A 6,151-nucleotide genomic window follows, 5' to 3' on the forward strand; every position below is an offset into this window, starting at 1 on the left:
TACTTAAGAGAGGAGATACTAATGCATATCTATTTCTGACTGCTTATAAATAGATGCAGTCATAAAAGAAAGTCACCGAAAGTAGCATATTTTAACTAAACTACCTAAGCAGTCTTTTCTTTGGCAAAGGATCAGCTATGCTTTGCTAAAACAAAAACAAAGTCTACATTCACATAACAGTTGCAGGTTTTTCTACTCAACATTTAAAATCTGAAAACATTGGTATACAAAATACCTAAGCCTTTATGCTATTCATTTTCCATCACTTGAAGATGATATTTTATAAGATAAAGATACTACAGTAATTCTAAACCAATCATTAGTCTATTGAAGTAAGTGAATTTTCTGGAAAGCCATCCTGAAGCAGTTTCAGAAAAAGTTCAATAGAAGACTACCTAGCATAATTGTTCAGGAAACTGAATATGTATGACAGACATAAAGGTCAACTGAAAGTTAGGCTTTCAATGACAAAAAATAAGAAAATATGACAGTTCAGATGCAAGAGGACAAGGTTAACAAACCTATTTCTGTCAGCCTAAGAGGACAAAGTTAAGGACTAACCTCATTGCTGGCTTTAACTGGCTAAAGAGAAATTACTGGGGAGATGGAACCAGACTTCTCCAAAGCAAGTGATGAAATGATAAGAGGCAACAGAGAAGTCAGAGCAAAGTGAATTCCAATTACACATAAGGATAAAATATATTCACAATGAAAACGCTTATGCACTGGAACAAGCAAGGTTACCTGGAGAGGTTACAGAAACACAAAATTCAAAGCAACCGGTAACCCAACCCTGCTTTGAGCATGGATCTGGACCAGATTATTTCTGGAGGTCCCTCCCAACTTGCATTATTCTACAACTGCACTAATTCCTTATTCTAAGAGATGCCCAAGCTAGAGACTGTGAATACCTAAGCATACTGTTCTATATCCCACTTAAAGTTTGCATGGGTATTACATATCACTGACATGCCTAACCTCCCTTTTCACAGGAATTTAAGCCATAAGAGATCACTACAATCACTTAAACTGATCTGTAGATTTTAATGACAGGTCTTTAAGTTTCATTCAGTTGTTTGTGAATTAACCTTAATAATTTATCTACGAATGAACACAGGATGTTTTTACTAGCAGGGAACAGATAGATCTGAAGTCCCCAGTCTTCTTGCTCCATAAATACATCCTAATTTCTTATTTAAAGTCTTTTGTCTTCAGTATCATTTGTTTATTTCCTGAACATAATAGCATCTGTAACATGAAAAACCAACCATCTTTGCAGCACAGCTTCCAAACTTCACATGGGTTCATAGGTAGAAGGTACGGAAAAGCAGAAGAATGAAAACATGTAGCATTACTTTCCCAAAATATTTTTCCTGTCAATCATTGTTTGCAGTTCAAGGACTTCAAGTCACAGATAAAAATTTTTTCACTTTATGATTTCTCTAGACTTCTCTCTTATAAATTTATCTAGTTGCCTCACAAATCTACATCAAGTTGGAGCACCTACAACATCCTCTGATGAGAAGCCCTGCAGTTTAATTTGCGAAAATATTAATGTTTTTGTGAAAAAACTTTGCTCTTGAAGCTGGCTTTTTTTAGTCTTATTTTATGTCCTCTGGTTCTTGCATTAAAGATAATTCAAAAACAGACAAAAAAACAATCTTGCCTGTTCACCTTCACAATTCGTAATGTTATAAAGATACTATACTCTCTTCGCAGACAAATCTTGCAGGCTGAGGCCTCCCAGGCAGCTTACAGTTTAGTCATAAGTAGATCACATCCGTCACTTCATCCCCACTGCCCCATTCTGTAGCTTTGCTAATTTCGTAACACCATTTCCAGGACTGGGATAGAAGAACAACACACACCCTTCAAGATATGTACCTACCTAATACTTGTTCTCTAACATTCTCCCAGTACTAACACTTCTTTGGATCACTTAGATGTTCTCACAGATCTCTTTTGCTCACCTTGAAGAGGCCGATTGCAGCAAACATTTCTCTTTTGTTCCAGACATTTCTTGTCCTCCATTTAATCAATTTGGAGGATCTTGCTCTTAAAGGCTCTCATCACAAACTCCTAAAATATTTTTACTGCTAATTTTGGGGCATTCAAAACTTTTACCTCCCTTTTCAAAACAAGAATCTCAGAATTGTACATTATAATTCAGCACCGATTTCACCAATACGTTTTAGAGCTTGAAATCTTCTTCTGCTTACTTCATCCTTATCTGTTTATTTAGACACAGTATTAATCCTTTTTTTCCTCTAACATTGGACCTAGAGTTCATATTGAGTTGCTTACCTATTTTGACTGCCTGCATCTTTCACTGAATGACTGTTCCTCAAAATATATTCCCTTGTGTCTAAATGAAGCCTACACTTCCTCTTCTTTGATATAAAAACATTTGTCCTTAACACACACTTTATTTGAATACCTAGCATACTACAGCATAGGCCACTTCCCTCTGTTCTGTCATAACTGCTCACCATTTTACAAAGTCATTTACAAGTGTTAACCATAGCATTCACAAATTTATTGTCAGATTACTGATGAAATTATGCACTGTGCCCTATAGATGTGTTATTAAGTACTTTTTCCATCAGCAGCTAGTAGAAATGTATCTTCCATATAGTAAACCATCCGTTTATTGCATTTCTTGCTAAAAGAATACTTTTCTTTTTTAAGAAAGTTGGAGTATCATGCAGTACTAGACCGCTTGACTGATTACCTGAACATTTATAGCTACCTAGTTACCCCAGTCAAGTCAACCTACAATTGCATACAAGAACAAAGCCTTGGTTAGCAAGACAATTTTTTCACAGAACTTTGTTGCCTGACTACCCCAATACCGTCCTTCAATCTATTATTAAATAAACCCCAGCCTATTTTTCCCATTATTTTGTTTGATATTGGTAACAAAGATAATATTAAAAGAATGAGCCTGAGAGAGCACTTGTCTTTTATTAGCTCAACACTGGAACTCTCAGTCTTCGAAATCAGGACCAGCAGGCCAGAAATCTCAACTGTAGCCAGCAATTTCAGAAGAACTTTGAAACATTGTTCTCAAAGACTTTTAAATAGCATCCTCAGGAGACACTGTCCAACATTTATTAGACTGCAAAATATTTTACCAGTCTGATCTGATACAGCACCTTGTTTATTACCTGTAAAGTATATATTTTTAAACATACAGACGTTAATGATTTTCCCAAATTCACCTATCAACCAACACATTACTAGGCTTCCTCCCTCCTTCCTACAGAATCAGTACCAATTCTTCCTTGCTGTCCTCAGCTCTAATAAGTACAACAGACTCCAGAATATTTTCTTTACATTTTGATCTATGGTACTTCATAAATTCCATTTATACAGATTGCTATGTAGTTCCCCTAGTCCCATTTTTCTATTTTCCTTTTCACTTCTAAATGATGCCGTCATTTTGTAACTAAGTCAGGATGAGCTGCTGATGAGAAGTGTCATTTTTTTTGACAGTTTCATATGAACTGAATACATAATTTTTAAATCTGATACTCCCTGTTGAACTTTTTTTCCCCATTCCAAATAGGCTAGCTTTCTAATTTTGATGACAAATTGGAGCAAAATGCTGTGCAATAAAAGCTTTCAATGTAGAAATGTTGTTGAAAAATGATGTTTAATTAAAAACAAAACTTTTTTTGGCAGTTGAAAAAGAGGACCTTTAGCTACTCTTTAGGAAAAGTCTCTTTAGCCAAAGAGACCAGAAAAAAACAAAACAACGCAGTTCAACTTCAGCATTGGTAGCTGCAGAAAACACTAGATAAGATAGAAAATATAACAAGTGTAGTCAGTAACAGATTTTTAAAGAGTAAGTTCTGTAGTCTCTTAGTCTGACAAAGGCTGTGCTTCCTATGCAAGTTTGTCTAAAGGTATTTAAATTTGAATGGAAGATAAAGGACAATGAAAAATAGAAATAATATCTTCCACTTTTCAAGGCCCTCATTAGTAACAGTTTTAAATACATTTTCATATCCACATATACATTTTGATTATAAAGAACACTAAGAACCTGAAAATTAAGTTTACATGGACAGAAAGCAAAGCTCATAACTACCACCCACGTGATTTCTATATATCTCCGCTTTACTACACCTAAGGTAAATAAACAGGAAACCAAATAAGATAGCTTCATTAAAATAAAAGTTTCCTAATATCTGTTCTTCTAAAGTGGTGCTAGCATGCGGGATGGAAAACACACAGGCAGTGAACAAAAAAGTGCACACCATTCTGTCCTTACTACACACACTTTCAATCCTTACACGCAAAGGATAATTGCTAGGTACAACATGAGCATTCAGTATGAAAACAAACCGGAATTTAAAAGCTTTTGTTGGACACAGATTTCTAGTTCAACTATAAAGTCTTTAAAGCAAGGAATATCTTTCCATGCAGAAAGATGTACCAATAGACTTTATTTTTCACAACTGTGTTCCATTTCTATGTACATTTAGAACTACAGACAAAAGACATGCTACAGTTCTACAGATGAGAATTTCAACAAGTTTTCTCCACCACATGCCAGAACCTTAGACACTTTCAAGCCTGCTGAAGCCAGACTAAAAAAATATTTATCTGATCTGAAAAGAGATCTCAGCCATTCAAGGTTCCTTAAAAGTATTGAACAACATCACACATGCAACATGAAAATAGCTTTCAAGTTTATTCCTGAAGTCCATTGGATGATGAGCTAACAAGGTTTACGTCTGCACCCATATTATCCTCTTCAAGATAAATATACAGCTGAGAAGTCCACTCACATCCTCTACCCAGTCTTGAAAAGCACGGTACCCTCCGGATCCCCACACCCAGAAGTAACTACCTACCTCATCTCATCTAGGCTTGTAAGCAAGCCTTGGAAACCCAACTAATTCGTAGGCTATCTGCGCAGATACGGCACAAAGACAACGACTGCTCCCACGGCCGAGATGTACGAGGCATGCGGTAGGCCAGCTGTGCCCGCTGCATGGAAGCGGAGGGGGGGAACCGGGACAGGCGACGTACAGCAGACGTGACAGCATAAGCACCGCTGCGGGCTACACCGCCCCAGCACCGCAACGGTACGAGGGCCCCTGGGCACCGCCTGAGAGCGCGGGGCTACGGCACTCGGAGGCTCTGAGGGTCCGGCGAAGCTCGAGCCCCGAACCGGGGAGGCGCCCGCGAGGAAGGGTCCCGCAGCAGGGGGCGAGGTAGCGGCGCGCTGCCCCCCCGCTCGCACACCTGCCCGCGCCCCGCGCCGCCCCTTCGGAGCCCTGGGCAGCAGCGGCCTCCCGCAGGCGGCGAGCCCCGGGAGGGTGGGCACCCGGCCCGGCCCGGCTCCGCAGAGCTCCGCCCGCTGCACGCGCCTGAGGCGGGGTTGGCAGCAGCGGGCGGGGGGCGGCGGGGCAGGGAGAGTGCGGCTGCCCCGCGCCAGCGAGAAGGGCCCGGCAGCGCCTCACCTGCCCCGGAAGGGACGCAGGGCCCGGCGGCGGCTCACCTGTCCCGAATACGGCTGCCCCGGGCGTCGCCCAAGAGCCTTCGCGGCGACGGAGACCCCGCCGACAGGGAGGCTCCCGCAGCACCGCCCCCGGACCGATCCCCCCGCCCGCCTCAGCCGCCGAGGACGAGGCCCAGGCCGGCCAAGGGGGGGGACCGAGCGGAGGGGACGGGGCGCGCCGGACTGACAGACCCGCCGGCCAACCGCTGCTCCGCACGGGAGCGCTCAGCCAATCGGCGCTGCGTGGGGCGGGCGCGCGCGAGCAAGCAGCCAGTGCGCAGGAGCCACCGCCGGCTGCAGGTGCGCGGTACCGCGCTGCCCTTGGCGGCCGCGGGGTGCGTCCAGCCGGGGCCGTGGTCCTGGCGGTACGGAGCGCCGCCAGGCCCGGCCTGGTCCCCCGCGGCGGGGTCTTTGCGTGGTCCGCAGCGCCCCGGGACGACTCGGGCTGCGGGGTCGCGGTCAGGGTGGCAGGGTGCCTGGGCCTCCCGTCGGCGGCACGGACCCAGCGTGCCGCAGCCCGTGCTCTTTGCGAGGCCCGCGCTGTCCCCGCTGAAGGCTGCCTGCGCGCCCTCAGTTCCTGGGCTCGCCTCTCTTCCCGTGCTCACGGGGGCAGAACAGCGCAGTCGCTGCTCAGAGAAG

At 43.7% G+C, this 6,151-nt stretch overlaps 1 protein-coding gene across 10 annotated transcripts in view; it reads right to left on the reverse strand.

The window, feature by feature from the left end:
• RALGPS1 (Ral GEF with PH domain and SH3 binding motif 1) overlaps positions 1-5,662 on the reverse strand; it is a 111,675-nt gene extending 106,013 nt beyond the window's left edge. For 5 of the 10 annotated variants that reach the window (XM_084494137.1, XM_084494130.1, XM_084494133.1 and 2 more), the window contains exon 1: positions 5,513-5,661. The gene's annotated coding sequence lies outside the window, so the exon portion shown is untranslated. Of the gene's footprint in view, positions 1-4,862; positions 5,460-5,512 lie in introns of those variants that run through there. The other 5 variants (XR_014685009.1, XM_084494138.1, XM_084494136.1 and 2 more) reach the window with 3 other exon arrangements.
• Between the last annotated feature and the right edge of the window lie 489 nt (positions 5,663-6,151).

Source organism: Aythya ferina, assembly GCF_964211825.1.
Source record: "Aythya ferina genome assembly, chromosome: 20".
Taxonomy (NCBI): Eukaryota; Metazoa; Chordata; class Aves; order Anseriformes; family Anatidae; genus Aythya; species Aythya ferina.